At 38.9% G+C, this 20,843-nt stretch overlaps 1 protein-coding gene and 1 long non-coding RNA gene across 2 annotated transcripts in view; one reads left to right on the top strand and one right to left on the bottom strand.

Annotated features, from left to right (window-relative positions):
• LOC135217632 (protein OS-9-like) overlaps positions 1-20,843 on the bottom strand; it is a 209,487-nt gene that overhangs the window by 132,879 nt on the left and 55,765 nt on the right.
• On the top strand, positions 12,804-14,533 carry LOC135217794 (uncharacterized). Its single transcript, XR_010315200.1, has 5 exons — positions 12,804-12,895; positions 13,041-13,123; positions 13,253-13,697; positions 14,179-14,261; positions 14,452-14,533. It is a non-coding gene; the product is annotated as an uncharacterized LOC135217794 (long non-coding RNA).

Genomic DNA, 20,843 nt, shown 5'->3' on the forward strand with positions numbered 1-20,843 from the left:
TACAGGTAGCCCATTCCAGCGTCTCCCAAGTGAGAAACGCCCTTAAGTGTGACGTACGCCGCACGCTCCATTTGATTTTTCCGCCTCATCAGAAGGTGCCATTCCCAAGTGCCACCGAGCACCCAGTATTTTAAGATTTTTTCATTACCATTATTGCAGAACCCATTTCCAAGTGAGTGCCACGTTACACAGTAGGCACTCCCATTCCATCCAGAACACCCTTCCTGGCCATTATTTTCAACTCTGTCCGAGCCTCTGCTGCAGCCTAAAGGAAAATGTCTTCCCCTGCTTCCCGTGACTTCTTTGCCATAGAGCTAGAGAAGCTCGGAGCCCTCATAACTCTGGGCAAGGAGGCTGGTTACACTGGACCAGCACTTGACCAGTGGATAAAGGCGCAGCAGGATGCCGCGCGCCTGCAAGAAAAGAAAGAAAGAGAAGCAGAAAGGAAGGCACGTGAAGAAGAGAGAAAGCATGAGCTAGCTCTCAGAGATGACGAAATCTCTCGGCAAGCTTCCAAGCCCCAGACCATGAGCTGGACTCCCGGTAAGAGGTGGTTGCGGAGGTTCTGCACCACTTGCTGTGTGCGTGGGCATGCTGTGGATTCAGACCAGTCCCCAAGTCGATCTCTACCTTGGGAGGAGAGCTTCCAGGGTGAACTTCTCCAAGGCTACCATATAGCCCTGCCTGATGAACAGTCTCCTACGGCCTATCAGTGGGTACAAGTCATGGCCGACACCGAAGCCCAGGTCTCCCTCATTGCAAGAAAGGCATTGCCTAGGGGTGCCAAAATCCAGACGGACGAAGAAATTCAGTTTGAATGGATTGACGGTAACCTCTATTCTGTTCCTTCGGTCCTTCTGAATGTAGAAATGCCCTTTCTGGACCAGGAGACCAGGGAAACCACATTGTGCAGCCTGGGCGTAGTTGACCAATTCCATGATGTTTATCAGGTAATATTGGGCCGAGATCTACTAAAGCCGTATCTCCCCTGGGCGCAGCTCCCACTACCAGATGCACTGGATCCCTGCAGCATGCCTCATAATCAACCCTCAATTTTAGATTCAGAGGCTAGTACCTCCGATGTCCCAGACATCCCTTTTATTTATGAACCTGGCCCTGACCCAGTGTCAGAGCCCAAAGTTCCTGCCGCATCCTCTCAGACTCTTACCATTTTACCGCCTACCTCCTCCACTTTGGAAGAGGTACGCCCACCAGTTAACCCCGGACTTAGTTCCGAGGGTGATTCAACAGAGGACTCTTCACCTGTGCCAGAGCACACTGCCAGCCTTGGTGACTCCACAGATTCACAACCTGTGGGGCCATCTCGGCCTTACCGTCCAGTGCCACGGAAGAGGTTCTGGAACAAGTTCTGCCGTGACTGTGGCCGCAAGGGTCACATGTCTGCCAACTATGGAGGGTGCGCAAATTACAATATTCCCGCCATCGCAATGGCAGTTACAAATCCTTCTTTACTAGGACCCCCGGCTAAGGGCCCTATAACCGTCGCACCCCTCCAAAGCCATTATCCGCCAAGCCACGTCAGAGCCTACGATGACTCTGGTGCTCAAATCTCCCTGATACGGGAAGACCAAATCCCCCGAGGGGCTAATATTGACAGACGTCAATTAATCACCATTGAAGGTATCAACCATATCAAGCTGATCCTTCCGACCGTCCAATTGAGGGTCACCCGACCTCATTTTTCCAAAGTATGTACTCTTGCAGTTGCAAGCTACATTCCAGGAGGTTACGACCTCCTCCTAGGTCAAAACATGAAGTCTCCCTCGCATTTCAAAGAGCCTAGGGGTCCTAACCCCACGTCACATCACTCCAAAGCAAGGAGTCACCAAAATTCTACTTCCTCCAGGAAGCACGTCCACCAACAGTCTCCCCCGTTACCATGGAGGGAGATTGATCATTCACAGTTCCGTTGCAAAACCTGCAACGTACTAGGGCACTCCACGAATTGGCCTAGGTGCCCTAGCCGACTACCAGCAGCGGACACTGTCCATTTTCCACAAGGCTTAGCCTTCAACAAGAGACAGGAGCCTCTGTCTCCCATTTCCAAGGGCACGCTGAGAGGCATTGCACCTCCGGTACCCGTCACAGGTCCAGTCGACCTCAACACTACCAGTGCCACTTGGCAGCACTGAGCAGTGCCAAGCTCCGTCCAGCCTGGACGGAGAGCCACCAAAGAACTTGACCTCTGCGCCTGGCCCTGAGCTAGCACCGGCGCCTAACCTTATCAAGGATCCTCCTACAGGAGATCCTCCAACTGGCATGGAGCTTACCGCAGCCCAACGCCAATCTCCAGCCCATAATTCTTCTTCGGCCTCACCTCTGTCGCCCGAGGATGAACCTCCGGCAGACCTTACCTTCATACCTCCTCTGGAAAACCAGGTACTGCCCGACCAGGAGTCACCCTGGAGTTTTCCCCTTACGACGGTTGTCGCAGCAGCCAGAGTGAGGGCCTCCCCTGCAGTAGGTTCCACCTCTACAACAGTTGCTGCAGAGACCGAAGTAGGGTGTTCTCCTGAAACCCCTCAGGCTACCACTGCCTCTGCTCCTGACAGCGTCTCTGGCCTTACCCCAGAGTCAGTGCCTCCGTCTACTCCTAGGACTGGTATAGCCAGGTCCTGGAGGAATAAGAAGAAGAAGAAGGGACGTAACAAATCATTAACACACTAACCAAAGAGCCACATGCTCTTCTTGACACCTGTGCCCGAGGTACAGTGTCACATTCATTTGCAGAATGATCTTGGCACCTACCCAGAGAAGGTAGCCAGCCTGATCTCTGCCAGTAAACTAACCCTCTAACCCCTAGCAATTGTAATACTAACCCTCACTTAAATATAATTACCTCATTACATTTCCATCCTGGTACACTAATCACTCATCATCCTCACGCATCATTACCTCACATCATGTATTTTAACAATTCGGTCGCCGAACTGCTGCTGTGTGTACAACACTCTGGAATGATTGTGTCTCGAATTAACTGTAATGAGTAGGTTAGGCTAATGATTTAGTACCAGGGCATTAGGTTAGTAGCAAGTAGAATTTTCAAGTAACCTTATCTAGGGGTAGAGTAGACTGTCGTCACAGACAACCCGTAGTTATTACTTAGGCTAGACTACATTACTCCATTAAGGGGGCCGGCCGGCTAATGCCGTTTTTTAACAACAGGACTTTGACATTCATACCACTTAATAAGGTGACTTGGGACATCTCCAAACTGCATATGATTTTCGCCTCTGACCTTCGGTTTTGTGACGCCAGGGTAATTTATTCCGAAAATAACCATTTTTCAAATTCTATCTCCTCTCTTGATATTTAATATTAAGACCTGGGATTACTACCATATATAGACCTGATGTAGACCTCCAATCAAATGGAGTGTTTTTTTTCTAAAAGTCATTTTTTTGCTAGATATGAATTTTTCAATATGGTAAAAAAATAAACCCTATAAATCACGAGAAAAAAATTTATAAAAAAAGACTAAACAAAAATTGGAAAAAAGGGCTCTATTTGATTGTTCTATAATGTCTTTCTGAGTTATATACCAAATTCCAATGTTATAGCTTCAAAACTAAGTGAGGAGATAGATTTTGAAGGTCAATAAGTATAGTTTTGAGATACGGGCGTTCAAAGTTTTCCTTCGTATTTCTATAAAGACAATGTTAATAAATAATGATTATTATGAATGTATATTTCTTTTTTGTGTATTAATAAACCAAAACTATTTTATTTATCATAATTTAATCATAAATGATGATCCCTTTGCTCATATATCGTAGCCTGGGGCACTGCTTGAGGCAAGATGGGGCACTCCTTCCTACGTAACCCCCTCTCTCCCCTTCACTAACTCGGGTAATTACAGCGAATTTTCTTCTGTATGTTAGCGCAAGATGTTTTCCTTGTATTTTCCTCTTTGGCATGATGACATTCTTGCCGAAACAAAGATAAACAAACGTAAGTGCAAGAGAATGCCAGAGATGAAACTCGAAGGTGTACTCTTTTTACAAAGACAATTTAATAAATCATGATTATTATGAATTTCATATTCCATTTTGGGTATTAAAAAACCAAAACTATGTTATTTATCATAAATGAAGATCTCTTTGCTCAAAGATCGCAGCCTTGGGCACAGTGTGACGTGTGCTGTCAGGCAAGATGGGGGCGTTACTAGGCAACCCTCCCCTCTCTCTTCACTAACTATGCGTATATTACGATATTCTGTAATGATACTTGAGCGATTTTTCTTCGTCTATATGTAAGCGAGGTATTTTCCTTGTCTTTTCCTCATTGGCATGATGAACTTCTTCCCGAAACATACATAAACATACGTAAATGCAAGCGAATGTCACGAGGTGAAACTCGAACGTGTAGTCTACTTGAAGTCTGTGTTCCTACTGATTCATGGTTGAACCAGACAGATACTCGCTTCTTCGAGCCAAGGAATCTCTACAGATGCCATTTCTCACAATTTCTTTGCCAATAATTATCAAAATTTACGATAACAGAAGAAATATTGCATTTTCTTGTACGGATGAATGTTTTAGGCTTATTGAGTTATGTTTACTAATTACCCTGTAACTACGAAAGTAAGAGGAATTTTGACGAAATATTTCGTATGCGTATTCTCAATTGCCATATGAAGCTCCATGAATTTGTTCATGACTTTGCATTTTTCGCCCTATACCCCCCCATATATAGGGGTTCCGGCCGGCCCCCTTAAGTTAGTACACTTAGCAACTCCACCTATAAGTTAGGTAGGTCACTGTAGTTAGCTGTATCGCTGCTCTAAAAACTTCAAGTTAGAGTAGGAGAACTGGGTAGTCGAGACGATCAACTTATTTAAGCCAAAGCCTTCACGCCCGAAAGGGAGTGAATGCCTTCTTAACAGGAGTAGCTGCTACGTTTATTGAACTCCTCGTCTACCCAGTAATTAATTCATTATTTTTGCTTTGTAAAACGGCAGCCATATTCCTTCAAATATCAGCTGATTTGGGTGGGAAACCAGAGCTAGCCGTCCAGAGTTAAGCATTTCCTGTTGGAATGGGAGAGAATATAGTCTTTTGTCAGCTTTAGGGACGTATCTCAAAGGGAAGGATGTAGGCAGACTGGTACTTCTTAGACCTATATCTTAAGTTCTTTTTCCTGTGAACCCTCTGCTGGCTGTATGTTCTGTTTCCAGGATTTGCCCTGCTCATGGGGGGTTAAGCTGACCCCCAACACCAAGGCAAGACACCTGCGATCTGCCTCAGACCGCTCGAGTTCGTGACCTCGGACGGATGTCCGACCACCCGCCTTCCATTTAGGCCTATCCATGGGGTTACTGGCGCGCCAAGGGACCCAGACCTAAGACAAAGCCGGGCGCCACATTTCTACAAAGGTCCATACTGAACATGGCATCCAGGTACGTCTTGTGAAACAGCATATTGCCAGTCCCTTACATCCTAGTGCCTAATTACTCCCCATTTTCCCAATTCAAACTTTATATCAAAAGAACTCATCCCTTTGTTTCCTCTCACTACCTCATGGCCGCATGCTTCCCCTTGTGTGATCGTCCCAGACAAATGAAGTCATTGCATACCTCAGTGAACATTAAAGTTCCTTTTCCCCAGTGTTAGAGAACGAAACAATCAGAATTTTACCTTGGCTAATCTGGGATCTTTTCCAGATTCCCTGAGTCATGTGTCAAGTCGTTCCGCCCGCAAGTGTTGCATTGCCGCAAGATTATGAAACCAGCTTTTACGAATTCCATTTTGAGCCAGCTATCATCCACTTGAGAGATATTATAAGTCCACGTGGGGACCAGTAGCATTTACTTAACCTTGGCTGTTAAGCAGCCTCTTGTAAATAAATAGCTGTAAAGTAACTAGCTGAGTTTCTGGCGACCTTTTTTCTAGAGTAAATGTTCACTTTAAATCCTTCTTACGGTAAGTTCAAGTAATTTGCTCTTTTTCCCTCAACTTTTCCGGTTTACATATCGGAGTTCTTTCAAGGCCGGGCTCATACGTAACAATATAGTATATATATATATATATATATATATATATATATATATATATATAATATATATATATTCTATATATATATATATATATGTATATATATATATATATATATATATATATATATTATATATATATATATATATATATATTATATATTATATATATATATATATATATATATATATATATATACTATATATATAATATATATATATATAATATATATATATATATTATATATATATATATATGTATATATATATATATATATATATATATATATATATATATATAATATATATATATACATATATACAGGCGGCCCTCGGTTAGCGGCAGGGGTTCCGTTCCTGGCCACCGATGCCAAGCGATTTTCGACGCTGAGCGATTTTAAAGCCTACGGCCACCGCACACCTTCTTTCGAAACTCTAGACCCGTCAAAGGCGCCGTAACCCCACAACGGCGCAATAAGTAAAATTATATTTATGCAGTATAGTACTATAGAATTTACTGTACAGTACATGTGGGTGTCTAGAGTATGTAAAGATATAATAAAGTTTATACAGTGTATAGGTAGCTGTAGTGTTCAGGTTACGATCATTAGTCTTACGATAGTTCGATTTTATGAGAGATCAAATTACAATGGCCTAACTTTATCCATCTTCTAGTTACATAAGTTCAATAACAGCAAAAGAGAATGATGAAAGTATGGTTTTAACGTTATACTCGTTGCGTGAACGTGTACAGCCATGAACAACCGAACGAGAAACGACTTTTTTTTTTCTAAGTACAACCGAACTGGATAACATCTGTTTGGCTTGTATTTCGATCATCGTACTACAGTGCAACATTACCGTATTTGTTATAAATGGCGTTATGTATAGAATAGAACTGAGATATCTTAATTTAATAACTTTATTCGCTATAGATCAGAGATTAATATAGATTAAAGATCAATCGGGAAATATACCGTTAAATTTAAACCTAGTTATAACTGAAGCTGAGAAAACTGTTCAAGCTGCTAATGACTATTATCGTACATCGGCAACAAGGATAAAACTGCAGTAAACGTCTGCCATCACACACAACTGTAGATAAAATTGGGATAAAATCATTTTAATCAAAACTACTGTGCTTGAAAGAACACATTTTACTGTTGATTTCACGCCGATATAAGATAAATAACGTAAAGTTCGTATTACGATGATATAAAGGATTGCGTATTGCGAACGGAATCACGTAATTTTTTACGCAATAAACATGTCGCCAACGTAATCTGTTAACGAAAAAAATAGTAGTTCACATTCACAACAAGACATATTCAATAAATATTTCCACCTAAAAACACGCTGTATAAGGAAAAATAACTTTGTCTCATATAAGTCAAGTATATAGATATTCGTTTATGCTAACTAGAAGCAAGAGCATTCGCTCAGAATTGCGTTATGGTGAAACAGACTCGTATTCATCAGCTGATTTCTAACCACAACATTGGCCGCTCCGCGGAATACGGGCTTAAGTTTGCCGTAGTATTTTAAAATACAATAATATGAGAATACATACAATATTCTTGGATATAGTGAAATAATGTATAACTTTTTAAAGGATTTATGGAAAAGATGCATAATTAATAAAATAACACAATGCATTTTTCGGAACTGGCGGACAAGAACGAACATGAAAAACCATCCCCTGACAACGTTGAGCGTAGTTACAAAGGCTGCCTTAATTTGTATCTTATTTCTGTACAAAAATGAAAATACCTTTACGCAATATATTTTCATACACATTTTAAGCATAAAAGCATAAACATTTGAAAAATCGACACATCGATCGCTAAATTTGCACTCTTTTATAACTCGATATTTTCGGAAGAGCGGCAGAAGGCGGCATACAAGAACGAACTTGAAAAAAACATCGTAGTCGATAACTTGAAGGGGAGTTTCAAAAGCTGCCTTTTTATCATATTTCTGCACAGAAATAAAAATACCCTATTCGTAATACATTTTCATACGCATTTTAAACATAAAAGCATAAACATTTATAAAATCGACACATCGATCGCTAATTTGCACTTTTTTTAAATCGATATTTTCGGAAGAGCGGCAGGCGGTGGCTTACAAGAAAGAACATGAAAAACATCGTATTTGATAACGTGAAGGGCAGTTTCAAAAGCTGCCTTTGTATTATATTTCTGTACAGAAATAAAAATGCCTTTCACGTAATACATTTTCATACACATTTTAAACAAAAGCATGAACAATTATGAATTGACACATCCATAGCAAAATTTACACTTATGTAACTCGATATTTTCGGCATAGAACAGCGACAGAGGCATATATTTTACCCTAATACCTACGTAATAACTTTCCATAAAATTTGTTAATGTAATTTGCATAACCTTTATGGTCTGAACGGCATTTCTACATATGTATGAGCTCGTTAGACAACGGCACTAGCGGCGCTGTTAACTGAAATTTGTGCCGTAAAGATACCTTTAAAATGCCTTATTTTTTTAATGAATATTTTTGACGACCGCCGTAAAACCGATTCGCCGTTAACCGCGGGCCGCCTGTATATATATTATATATATATATATATATATATATATATATATATATATAAACACCGTATTGTGCTCCTTAGATATCAATAGAAGGATCCACAGTAATATGCTTGATTATCCGCAAGCATATTACTGTGGATCCTTCATTTTATAATCAGGCGGTCCCCCGGGTTCGACGGGGGTTCCGTTCTTGATACCTTTTAAAATGCCATTTTTTTTTAAATTTTTTAAATGAATATTTTTGACGACCGCCGTAAAACCGATTCGCCGTTGAGTGATTGCGCCGTTAACCGCGGGCCGCCTGTATATATATATATATATATATATTTTTTATATAAATACTTTTTTTTATTTAAAAAAAATATATATATATATAATATATATATAATATATAATATATAATATATAAACACCGTATTGTGCTCCTTAGATATCCAATAGAAGTCCACCGTAATATGCTTGAATTATCCATCACGCAATTACTGTGGATTCCTTCTATTATTATATACAGGCGGTCCGGGTTACGACGGTTCCGGCTTACGACGTTCCGAGGTTACGACGCTTTTTCTTAAATATTCAATGGAAATTCCGTCCTGGGTTACGACGCTTGTTCCGAGGTTACGACGCTGACGCTTCCGACGCTCCGATTTGTTAACGACGCTTTTAAAAAACGCATGCTATGATAAAAATCCTTTATAGTTTAGCACAGTACATAATAAAAATAGTTTTTGGTTACATTACAACAAAAATTTTTGAGGTTATGATGATTTTTGACACTTTTTTTTTTCGTATTTTTTGAATTTTTTTACTGACCCGCATATGCGGAACTAGTTTGCGGGCGAATGAATACACTAGCTTGGGATGCGCAGTTTTAAAACAGTCCAAAAGCGCAAATATAATGAAAAATATCATTGCTTGTTTCCAGTACATAATTAAAAAAAACTAAGTTTCTGGTTAGATTACAACACAAATTCCAAGGTTACGACGCTTTTGTTATGCTTTTTAACGATACCTCATATGCAGAACTAGTTTTGAGCGGAGGTGCATAAATTAATTAACGCTATTAACTGTATGGTAAATTGACCGAACAACGACCTCGACGGTCGAGGACGCCAAGCGTAACAATACGAAAGGACGCCACTTCAATTGCGTGCCTGCCTGCATTCCACTAGGTTGTGTGCTGAGACGTTGCTGAAATTCCTTGCCATTTTCGCTAATTTACAATGGCTCCTAAACGCCAAAGTACTTCCTCCGATGATAGTTCATCCAAGAAGAGGAAGGTCATCACGATGGAGGTCAAAATATGACGTGATAAAGCGTTCGGAGAAGGGAGAAACTAACACCGAAATAGGCCGTTCTTAGGCTGAGCAGGACCACGGTGGTAACCATTGTGAAGGATAAGGAACGTATTCTGAAGCACGTTAAGGATGCTGCACCGATGAAGTCAACGGTGATAAACGAGAAGCAACGTAGCCAGAGCATTGTTGAAATGGAGAAATTGCTCATGATCTGGCTGGAGGACCAGAACCAGCGACGTGTTCCGGTGAGCTTAAGTGTGATCCAGGAGAAGGCTAGAGCGCTGCATGAGGCAGTAGTGAAAAAGTTTGGCGAAGGCAGTGCTGGTGGTGAATTTTCCGCGAGTAGAGGTTGGTTTAACCGTTTTAAGCATCGTGCAAATTTGCATAATGTGAAGCTGCAAGGTGAAGCTGCTAGTGCTGATAGCGAAGCAGCAGCAGTTTTCCAGGTGGTTTGGCTGAGATAATTTAAGGATGGTGGTTACACGGCTGACCAAGTCTTTAATGTGGATGAGACTGGATTATTTTGGAAAAGAATGCCAAATCGAACGTACCTTTCCAAGGAGGAGAAGTCAGACCTGGCCATAAAGCTGGAAAGGAGAGACTGACTTTGCTGTTTGGGGCCAATGCAAGTGGTGATTTGAAACTGAAGCCCTTGCTGGTGTATTTGGCCGAGAATCCCAGGGCGTTTCAAGGGCATTTTCAAGAGTCAACTCCCTGTGATTTGGAAATCTAACAAGCGTGGGTGGGTTACCTTAATGGTCTTCGAAGATTGGTTCAATGACCATTTCGTGCCAGCAGTGGAGCGGTATTTGACTTCGAAGGGTCTCGCCTTTTAAGGCCCTCTTAGTCCTGGACAATGCCCTGTCACCCTTCAAATTTGAGCGACATGCATCCTAATGTGAAGGTGTGGTGTACCTCCCACCCAATACCACATCGCTGATACAGCCAATGGACCAGGAGTAATAGCAAATTTCTAAGGCTTACTACCTTAGAAGGACCATACGTTTTGCTTTGAGGGCCATAGAAGCTAACAAGGAGTTGACACTGAAGCAATTCTGGAAGGGCTACAACATTGCAGATGCAGTGAAGAACATTGCAAGTGCTTGGGACGAGGTGAAGACGACCACTTTAAATGGGGCCTGGAGGAAACTGTGTCCACGTTTGTGCACAGTTTTGAAGGCTTTGACCAGGCAGAAGACGTCGAGACTGTGACGAGGAAGGAAATCGTAGGGCTAACGCAAGAGGCTGCAACTAGATCTGAACCTGATGATGTAACAGAGCTGCTGGCTTCCCATGGAGAGGATTGTCTTGCAGAGGACTTACTAGAACTTGAACAACAAATGATTGAGGAATGAGGAGGCGGCACCAGAGCCAAAACCCAGGTCATTAACTGTGAAAGGCTTGTCAGAGGGTTTTACTCATCTGGAGAGAGCCTTGGCTTCTTTTGAGGCAGAAGACCCTAACGTTTCTAGGTTTGACAAAATCAAGAGAGGAATCATGGATTTGGTGACTTTACAAGGAGACCCTGAAGGAGAAGCAGACGAAGAGAAGTTGTGCAGTCCAGGCTTGACCACTTTCTTTCACAAGTCTCCAGTACCACCACCTCCCACTCCTAGTCCTGGTAAGGAATTCTGAACTGTTTTTACTAATTTATGTGTTTACATAGTGTACATATTAAAATGTGTTAATTTTTTAATGTAACAAAATACTAAATGTAAGAGTAAATTGTAACTTCATTAATTTTCATCATTTGTAATTTATTGCAGAAGTGGTGACAGTTCCAGATCCCCCTTTACTACCTGTGACAGTTCCAGATCTCCCTGTACTACCTGTGGACAGTTCCAGATCTCCCTGTACTACCCTGTGACAGTTCCAGATCCCCCTGTACCTGGACCCTCTGTATCAAGCCCGCCACCTGCACGTGTACAATCAGGTAAGCAATTTCATTTTTCTCATTTTCAGTTGGAAATTGTTTACACCCTACATACATACGTACAACTAACTTTACATAGTGGTACAATGTGATGTTGCATAAACCTTATTATTATTTTTTTTTTTCCATTTCAGACCCCTTTGATAGTGACAGTGACCCAGATGACCTGAGCCTTTCCATGGTTTTGATGCCTCGCCCTATACATCAGGTAAGGAATCCTTAACAAACTTTGTTATAAAATGTTTTATATAATTGCTAATAGAAATTTTATTAAAAGTGTACATAGCTACAATTACATCCACCTTATAATATAATTTATGTACCCTATCAGTCTTTCCAGATGTAGATGTTCCCTCATCAGTTGATACAAGTATCACCTCCCCAGAGCCCAAATCAGTTGATACGAGTTTAGTATCACCTTCATCATTCTTCAGGATAAAAGAATTCTTCATTTTTTATATTGAACATACGTATTACACACTACATATGTCAAACACAGTAATAACATGTGCAGTAGTTACAGTAGTAGTAACTATTCATTTTATATATTTTTTATCATTCCAGACTCCCAAGCACCTGCCCATCCCACACTCCATAGCCCAGCCACCCACTCTCATGTACCATATGACCATCCCAGTAAGCAAGCCAACCACTAGAATTTGGTAAGGACATTTTTTTTATAATGTTTTAATATTACATATGTAATAACCATGTTATGTATGTAACATACATACTATAATCATATGTACTATTACATTATCATTCCAGACTGGCATGCACCTGTGACTTACATAAACCAGACCTCTACATAGCCTACATGCTTCATTTTGCTGGAGGTAAGGAATTCTCAGTTGTGTTTAATGTTTGCATACGTACAATAAATTTTGTACACCTAAGTGGTTACATACTGTCCTTTAATATTAATTCTTCATTCAGACTGCCCATCATCCTAGCCTGTTATCTGTGATAAAGCACACTGAAGTTAGGTTTGGAATGCATCCTTATCATGAATGCTCTACACCTCCACCTCCATCTCCCACAACCTAGGTACAGCTTTGAGACTCACTAAAAGTTGGTAAGTTATGTAAGGAATTTCTAAATTAAGTTTTATACTACATGTTATATGTGATATTAAACCACTGTATGGTGCATATTACTGTATGTAACTTACTATGCATAGAGTACTTACTAACATACTAATTATTTTTTGTACATTCCAGAACCCCCTGAATGATGTAGGCTATGGGGCCACATAAGACTTTGTCCATCCAGGGTTACGATGAATGTAAAATATAAACTAAAGGTAAGGAATTAATTAACATACATTAACTCTTTTAGTACTCTTGATATATCTACAGTAATTAACATATTGCATTCACAACTTTCTGTAGTGTATATTTTGTACACTAATTTTGTTACTTTTTCCTTCCAGAACCAACATTTTTCACACAACTCCAGGTTGTTACTACAAGTGTCATCAAGGGATAACTACAAGTAGAAGCACCATTTTTGGATGGAAAAAACCCTTCAGGAAAGTATACGTATCACATGTAACATGTAGTGTAACAAAGTATGAACAGTAAGGTTTTTACATACAGTAGTACATATTACATACGTACATAACTTTTTTTTACAGGAATTTCCAACCAAGTTTGATTATGTACATATGTAGTACATGTTATAAACCACTGTACGTATGGTTACTGTATGTAACTTACTAAACATACATAACATGACTTAACTTGATACTTTTTTGGTACATTCCAGAAAACCAGGACCCCCTCCATGATGCAGGCTATGGGGCCACATAAAACTTTGTCCAGGGTTACTACATAACATAGCACGACAACTGTAAACTATGTACTACTGTACTAAAGGTAAGGAATTATACATAGTAGTAAACATACATTAAGTAAGTTTTATACGTATACATACTAAAAAAAAGTGACCAAGATCTCTCACATGGGATAAGTGATCAAGGTCCCTCATGGAATTACATACTGTACACTCCCTGCTGAACAGGGGGTGTAGACCAATCATTTACAATATGCAATATTTAAACCACTGTATGGTGCATATTACTGTATGTAACTTACTATGCATAGAGTACTTACTGACAAAATTATCTTTTGTACATTCCAGAACCCCCTGAATGGGGCCACATAAGACTTTGTCCATCCAGGGTTACGATGAATGTAAAATATAAACTAAAGGTAAGGAATTAATTAACATACATTAACTAAGTTTTATACATGTTATATATGTGATATTAAACCACTGTATGGTGCATATTACTGTATGTAACTTACTATGCATAGAGTACTTACTGACATACTAATTATTTTTTGTACATTCCAGAACCCCCTGAATGATGTAGGCTATGGGGCCACATAAGACTTTGTGCATCCAGGGTTACATAGCAGGACAACTTTAAACTAAAAGTAAGGAATTAATTCACATACATTAACTTTTTTACTCTTGATATAACTCAAAGTAAGGAATTATAAACTAAAAGTAAGGAATTAATTAACATACATTAACTCTTTTACTCTTGATATCTATAATTTACATATTGTATTCAGGACTTTGTGTAGTATTTTGTACTAATTGTGTTATACTTTTACCTTCCAGAGCTACCAGACTGGGATTTTAGTGTACTCCAGGATCTAACAAATACATACGTACTACTACGAAGTGTGCAATGCAGTATATAGTGTACAGTGTTTTAGTGTATACCCTAAGGATTAAGTGTAGTACATTGTGCTTTTTAGTGCACAAGAGTTTAATAAAGAATTATTACCTTCAAGAAACCATCCTTGGCCCATTGGAATACCACACTACACATCATGCAATCTACTTGCATGTCACAGGCGGTAAGGTCTCTAACTTTTCTTAGTTTAAGGCATATTTCCAAGTGTCGTTCCGGCTTACGACGATTTTCGGCTTACGACGCGCCTCAAGAACGGAACCCCCGTCGTAACCCGGGGACTGCCTGTATATATATATATATATATATATATATATATATATATATATATATATATATATATATATATATATAAACACCGTATTGTGCTCCTTAGATATCAATAGAGGATCCACAGTAATATGCTTGATTATCCAGCAAGCATATTACTGTGGATCCTTCTATTATATATACAGGCGGTCCCCGGGGGGGTTACGACGGGGGTTCCGTTCTTGATACCTTTAAAATGCCTTATTTTTTAAATGAATATTTTTGACGACCGCCGTAAAACCGATTCGCCGTTGAGTGATTGCGCCGTTAACCGCGGGCCGCCTGTATATATATATATATATATATATATATATATATATATATAATATATATATATATATATATATATATATATATATATATATATATATATATATATATATATATTATATATATATATATATATATATATATATATATATATATATATAAACACCGTATTGTGCTCCTTAGATATCATAGAAGGATCCACAGTAATATGCTTGATTATCCAGCAAGCATATTACTGTGGATCCTTCTATTATATATACAGGCGGTCCCCGGGTTACGACGAAAATCGTCGTAAGCTGGAACATCGTCAAAAATCCTAAGAAGACCTTACTTTTAATGCTTTGGGTGCATTGAAAACTATGTAAACTGCATTCTTATGGCATTTTTCATAAAAAAAAACCCCCCTGCAAATATTGATTATTTTGCATTTTAGGTGTCATATTTCATCTCCCAGATGAGCGTTGTAGGCATCGTAACCCTGGAACATGCGTCATAACCCTGGAATATGCGTCGTAACCCTGGAAATAACATCTATTGACAAGCGTCGTAACCTCGGAATATCGTAAGACGACACCGTCGTAACCCGGGGACTGCCTGTATATATATATATATATCTATATATATATATATATATATATATATATATATATATATATATATATATATATATATATATATATATATATACACGTATATATATATATATATTTCTACGTTTATTGAACGCCTCGCCTTCCCAGCAGTTTTTAATTAATTGGAGTTATGAATGAGGAGCCATGCTTTCTCCTAAAGCAACTGATTTTGGGAGAGAGCACGTCGTAGGAAGGCTAGGAAAGAATTTCCGGTCTGACGGAAGCTTATTGTAAGATAGGCAAGTCACGAGAGAAGCTAGGCCTCGAGATGGATTTTAGGGACCTCTACAATAAGACCTATTTTCCTTCCCAATTTGCTGGCGGTTGTTTACGCTTTCAGGCAGTGCCCGAGGTGGTATATGGAAGCCCCGTGATTCCCAGAGAACCAGCATCTTTCTCAGTCGGCTGCAGTCATGACCTCGGACAGATGTCCGCAGCCAGCCTTCCCCCACTTAGGCCTACCGGCATTACTGGCGCACCCGAGCCCCAAATCTGAGACCAAACCGGACGCCGCATTTTCCACAAAGGTCCACTGAACATGGCATCCAGGTACGTCTAGAAAGTGTAAACTCCAAACCAGCGCCTTTTACTACCATACGACTCTTGCTAATTTCATTTTCAAGTCTCACTTTTATCCCTCCTACATCAAAAGCCCTTTGTCCTCATTGGGCCACGTGCTTCCCCTTGTGACTTGTTAAAGACTAAGTCTTCAGTGCATACCTCAGTTAAAATTAGAGTTCCTTTTCCCCAGTGTTAGAGAACTGAATAATTGTAACTTGTGCAAGAAGTCCTTTTTCTTTTTATCTTGTCTAATCTGGGATCTTTTTCCAGATTCCCTGAGTGACGTGTCAAGTCTCTTCGCACGCAAGTGTTGCATTACCGCAAGATTTTGAAACCAGCTTTTATTGAATTTCATTTTGAGCCAGCTATCATATCCACTTGAGAGATATTATTAGTCCATGTGGGGACCAGTTGCATTTACTTAACCCTGGCTGTTAAGCAGCCTCTTGTAAATAAATAGATGTAATGTAATTAGCTGAGTTTCTGGCGACCTTTTCCTCTAAAGTAAATGTTCACTTTAAATCCTTTTTACGGTAAGTTCAAGTAATTTACTCTTTTTCCCTTAACTATTCCTGTTTACGTATTGGAACCTCATTCAAGGCCAGGCCCATATGTAACAATATATATATATATATATATATATATATATATATATATATATATATATATATAATATATATATATACTATATCATATATATATATATATATATATATATATATATATATATATATATATATATATATATTATATTATATATAATATATATATATATATAGTATATATATATCATATATATATATATATATATATATATATATATATATATATATATATATATATATATATATATATATATATATATATATATATATATATATATATATATATATATATGTATATTATATATATATATATATATATATATATATATATATATATATATATATATCCTATATATATATATATATATATATATATATATATATATATATATATATATATATATATATATATATATATATATATATATATATATATATATATATATATATATATATATATATATATATATATATATATATATTAGATATACTGTAGTACCTCGAGATACGAAAGGCTCAACTTACGAAAAATCCAAGTTACGAAAGCCATGCGAAAAAATTTTACTGCTCTACTTACGAAAAGTTTCAAGATACGAAAGGTTGTTGCTGTAAAGTCCCGAGATTCGCCCGGACCACGAGAACAATTTTAAAACTCCCCGCGCCGCCAACTGAGTAAACTCGCCACCATCCTCCCGCTCTCCCATTGGTTCCTGAGGCTAGTCACCCCATAAGGTCCTGCTCTCCTATTGGTCAGCATCTACCCCTTGTGCTTTAAGTATTCTATTGGTAAAAGGTTGCTGTAAATTGAAAAACTTATTCATGCAATACATTTAATAAAGAAAACATTAGGTAAAGATAGAATAAAGAATAGAAATGAATGGTTATTATACTGTTTGGTAGTTTCAGTAGTTGAAGAGAGATAATGAAAATTTATGGCTTACTGTGTAAAAGTGATTGTCTTGGCAATCGTTCGATACTCGTAAGTGCTGGATGTAAACAGACGTTTGGAAGCTTTTTATTGTTTGTTTATTATAGTTAATGGTTACTTAATAATTATTTGATGAGGTACATGCAATACATTTAATAAACAAAAATTGTGAATTAGATATCATAAAAATATAAAATAAATCAGACTGCCAACAAATACGTATTTTTTAGAATTCTTCTTCTGTTTTATTATTACGTTACGTATACGCATGTTTCATTATAGCTGTCAGTAACTCGGTATCTCCATGAGGTAAAGATAGAATAAAGAATAGAAATGAATGGTTATTATACTGTTTGGTGGTTTCATTAGTTGAAGAGAGATACTAATGACAATTTATGGCTTACTGTGTGCTAGGAAAAATGATTGCTTGGCGCTCGTTCGATTCTCGTAAGACGGGTAAGAGCTGGATGTAAACAATCGATCGGAAGGTTTGTTTTTTGTTTGTTTGTGTATTATAGTTAATGATTAATTAATAATTATTTGAAATGAGTACATACTGTATTATTTTACATTTTATTGGCATATTCTAAGCTTTTAGCTCTTAGGTTTTAGATGTCAGAATCATAGACTAGGCTACAGTAGCAACCGCTAACATAGGCTAGGCTTATTGCTAAGGGACATATGCTAAAGTCCTAATATATGCAGTAAAAATGGGGTTGAACATTACATGCAGTTGAATATAAACCTGAGAGCTGATTTATTTCATATTTTATGATATCTAATTCACAATTTTTTTATTAAATGTATTGCATGCACTCATATCAAATAATTATTAAGTAACCATTAACTATAATAAACAAACAAAAATGATATTGTTATGTTACAATAAAGTTTCATACATACTTACCTGGCAGAAATTCAAATTTCGCGCCACTCGCTACAGGTAGGTCAGGTGATCTACCGGCCTGCCCTGGGAGGCAGGACTAGGAACATCCCCGTTTTCTATCATATTTTTCTCTCTTCCCACCTGTCTCCTGCGGGAGGCTGGGTGGCCTCTAATTGTATATATCTGCCAGGTTAAGTATGTATGAAACTTTATTGTAACATAACAATATCATTTTCATACAAATCAACTTACCTGTCAGATATATACATAGCTGATTGGCACCCTTCGGTGGAGGGTAAGAGACAGCTACTATATGGAATAGACAGGTAAACAACATATGTTGTAGGTATAAATAAAACCTTGGTTCCTACCTGATAGGTGGTAGACTTCGTGGGTGTTTGCCCAGTAGTCTGCATCACCTCAAGAAACTTTAGCGAGATATATGATCTATGGCCAAGAGTTCTTGTGGGTCTGCCGATGGGGTCTTATCCCGCTTACTCGCAGAGCCTGAAAGGACTTTGTCAATGGGTGCTGATCCACTTATATGACAATACACCTTATGAAGGAGCACACAACCATCCCGACCACCTGATCCTAACCATATGTTTTGAAACTAAGGATTGTTCCGAGTTATCCCGAACTCTTCACAACAACCGTAACTCAAAAACCACTACGCACACATACATAATTTCTAAAAAAAAATTATACTCATCTAATTAGATATGACAAGATTCTCTTACTGAACAAACATAGACGGCCGCCCGTGCTAAACCAAAGTCCTTCATTGTTCGAAGAGACTCCAGGACCATATCTAAAAAGAAGAAAAGTATACTTTTAAGGATTGGTGTCGGCTCCCGTACCCAGAATCGTATCCGCCGATACGAAAGGACCCAGAGAAAAACACTTCTCATATGTCACACGAACGTCTTTCAAGTAATGAGATGCAAATACTGAGTTGCATCTCCAAAAATGTCGTATCTATGATGTTTTTAAGCGACATATTCTTATGAAACGAGAGAGACGTCGCTACTGCTCTCACTTCATGAGCTTTAACTTTCAACAGTCGCAACTGTTCGTCAGAACAGACCTTATGCGCATCTGTAATGACGTTCCTCACAAAGAATGCCAGAGCATTCTTGGACATCAGTCTTGTGGGGTCTTTTACTGCGCACCAAAGACCTTGTCTAGAGCCTCCCATCTGATGCTTTCTCTGAATGTAGAACTTTAGAGCTCTTACAGGGCATAGAGATCTTTCTGCTTCTCTTCCTACGAGACTCGATATGCCTTTGACTTCGAATGACTTAGGCCAGGGATTCGAGGATTCTCATTCTTAGCTAAAAACAGGGTCTTAAATGAGCAAATAGCTGAGTCTCCTTGAAACCTACTTTATCCTGCAGAGCATGTAATTCACTAACTCTCTTTGCCGTAGCTAAAGATAATAGGAATAGCATTTTCTGGTGATGTCTCGAAACGAAGCCAGATGAGGAGGTTCGAATCTTTCAGATGAAAGAAACTTGAGAACCACGTCTAGGTTTCCAGTTCGGAGGGACCGGTTCCTTCGGCTTTGAAGTCTCAAAGGACCTTATGAGATCGTGGAGATCTTTATTATCTGCCAGATCTAATCCTCTATTCCTGAAGACTGCCGAGAGCATACTTCTGTATCCCTTTATTGTGGATACAGCTAGATGAGATTGCTCTCTCAGGAATAGAAGGAAATCAGCAATTTCCGCTATAGAGGTAGTGGAGGAGGACAACTTCTTAGTTCTACACCACCTTCTAAAAAACCTCCACTTCGACTGATATACTTTCGTAGTGGAGGTTCTGCGTGCTCTCGCGATCGTGCTTGCAACTTCGCGAGAAAACCCTCTCGCTCTGACGAGTCTTTCGATAGTCGAAAGGCAGTCAGAGCGAGTGGGGAGTTTTTTGATGATACCTCTTGAAGTGTGGCTGTCTGAGAAGATCCATCCTTCTTGGTAAGGGATCTGGGAAAGTCTACGATCCACTCTACCGCCTCCGTGAACCAATCTTGGGCCGGCCAAAAGGGGGCTATCAATGTCATCCTCGTCTCCTTTGACGCCACAAACTTTTTTAGTACTAGTCCCAGGATTTTGAATGGAGGAAAGCA

Source organism: Macrobrachium nipponense, chromosome 7, assembly GCF_015104395.2.
Source record: "Macrobrachium nipponense isolate FS-2020 chromosome 7, ASM1510439v2, whole genome shotgun sequence".
In the NCBI taxonomy this organism is placed as follows: domain Eukaryota; kingdom Metazoa; phylum Arthropoda; class Malacostraca; order Decapoda; family Palaemonidae; genus Macrobrachium; species Macrobrachium nipponense.